At 38.9% G+C, this 2,297-nt stretch overlaps 1 long non-coding RNA gene across 2 annotated transcripts in view; it reads left to right on the top strand.

Annotated features, from left to right (window-relative positions):
* LOC120613834 (uncharacterized) overlaps positions 1–2,094 on the top strand; it is a 3,078-nt gene extending 984 nt beyond the window's left edge. Inside the window, exons 1-2 of one of the 2 annotated variants that reach the window (XR_005655781.1) lie at positions 7–1,405; positions 1,531–2,094. This is a non-coding gene — a long non-coding RNA (uncharacterized LOC120613834). Of the gene's footprint in view, positions 1–6; positions 1,406–1,530 lie in introns of those variants that run through there. The other variant, XR_005655780.1, reaches the window with a different exon arrangement.
* The last annotated feature ends 203 nt before the right edge of the window (positions 2,095–2,297 follow it).

Raw genomic sequence — 2,297 nt, 5'->3', positions numbered from 1 at the left:
TTTTGGGAGAGGACTGTGGGAGAACTGGTAGGTAATGCCCCAGTATTCAGGAGTTTAAATGTTGTGGTGGGAGAGACTAAACTAAAACAATAAAGCCATGCGTAGGCCCGTCTGTGTAGTGCAGAAAAGGAGAGAACTATGGTCTATAAAATAGGAATGACATGTAGGATGTCATTCCTGGAATCTAGAAAAGCCAACATCTTGGGGCAAAAGCACAAGCAACCTTTTGAAAAGGGATGAGTGGTGATGAAAGCATTCCAGAGCAGAAACACCATGGAGCAAAGGCTCAAGAGGGAGTGGGTGGTCTATTGGGAGTACAATGGACAGAGCAAAGGGAACTGGCGAAGGGTGTGTGTGAGTGGAAAGTAAGGTTAGATAAATAAGATGGAGAATTTATTTTTAATTGTAAACAACAGAATTTACCATTTTAACCATTTTTAACTGTACACTGGAGTTAACATTTACAATGCCATGTGGCATCACCAGAACTCTTCATCTTATAAAACTGGAATTCTATACGGGTCCCCTTTTCTCCCAGCTCCTTGTGACCACCATTCTACTTTCTGTATATTTGACTACTCAGATGCCACTTTTAAGCGGAATCATACAGACATATTTGTATTTTTGTGACTGGCTTATTTCACATAGCCACAAGGTTCATCCATGTTGTAGCATGTGTCAGAATTTTCTTACTTTTTAATGCTGAATAATATTCTATTGTGTGTATAAGCCGTATTGGACACTTGGGTTACTTATACCTTTTGGCTGTTGTAAATAATGCTACTATGAACATGGGTGTTCAAATATCTCTTGGAGACCCTGCTTTCATTAGAATGGGGAAGATTTTGAAACCAAGTGGAGAAATCTATACTCTCAGTTCCTCAACCTGGACTAGTAACATGGTAAAAGAGCTATTTTAGAAAGTGACCCTGGCAGTGGAAGCTTAATACATACTCTATTTATATAAAGCATTAATAGAGGTTTTACGATATGTCAGACAGTGCATTACCACTTTATATAAATTGTTGATATGTCATTGACTCCATCAAAATAAACGTGAACCAATTTCTGTTCACATTTCATGAGTGAGAAAAATCAAGGTTTTAGGTTACACGTGGGCTGAGGGAAGGCTCACCAACCACACACACACACATAATTAGGAAACAAAACTCCTATGGGAGCTGGGCACCCATGGGCACTGACTGTTCACTGGTTTGGACAAGAATACTGAAAGAAAACAATTCACATGTTAAGAGTGAATTTTCTCAAAAGGAACAATAGGCTGACAAGAGCTTTCATTGTCAAATTACTGGCATTTACAAGGGCTTAACAGCAATACTGCATCTTCTGTCCCTGGGTTTGACTCCAGATCTGTTTATTGCCTTTAAAAAATATAAAGTGCCAAGTAAGTATTTTTGCAGGTAACAGAAAAATTAATGAGATACCATTTCCTGTGTAACACTTCATCTTTCATTTTACATTCTCAAAAATCATGTGAGATTGTTTAAAACAATACTCTTCTTTTGGCAGATAAAGAAATTGAAGGCCAGAAAAGAAAAATGATTTCTCCAGAGTCATATGGCTGACTGGTACCAAGACTGCCACTGAAACCTGAACCTTTAGAAATCCTACTCTGCTTCAGGCTCCCTTACAAAGATACCACAGTCTGAGCAGGTGGACAAAGTTTCTATTCAGTCTCATCTTCCTCAGGAATACATGCCCAAACATAAAACTAGTGCCAGTTAAACAATGAGGGAGAGAATTTAAGTGCATTGTAAATAGCATTCAGACACTCAAAAATATTATGTACTAACTATGTGCCAAACACTTAGCAAAGCAGGAAAAAAAAAAATCCCTGTTCTCAGAGGAGATAGAAAATAAAGTAACAAAATATATGCTATGTCAGGTAGGATAAGTATTAACGGGAAAAAATGAAGCAGTGAGGGGAAAATAGGGAGTGCTGAGGTTCAGGAAAGAGATTTCTGTTTAAAAAGGACAAGGTAGGAGGGGGCTCACTGGAAAGCAAACTTTGAGCAAAGATCTGAAGGAGATGAGGGAACAAGAAATGTTCTTTATCTGGGAGAAAAGCATACTGCAAAAAAAGTGTAGAAATTCTGAGGCAGGTGGATGTCTACTGCATTCTAAAGAGAAAGGAGGCCAGGGTGGCGGAAGCCAGGTGTGGGAGGTAAAAAGTAGAAAATGAGGTCAGAGGTAACAGGATGCTAAATTGTGTAGAGAGTTAGAGGGGAAGCCTTGGAAGGTCTGAGCAGAGGAGTAAGATGATTTGATGTCTGTTT

The sequence above is a fragment of the Pteropus medius genome, unplaced genomic scaffold (genome assembly GCF_902729225.1).
Source record: "Pteropus medius unplaced genomic scaffold, Ma_sr-lr_union100, whole genome shotgun sequence".
Lineage (NCBI taxonomy): Eukaryota > Metazoa > Chordata > Mammalia > Chiroptera > Pteropodidae > Pteropus > Pteropus medius.
Note: the sequence above shows the minus strand (reverse complement) of the source record. Positions and strands in the feature narration are given on the sequence as shown.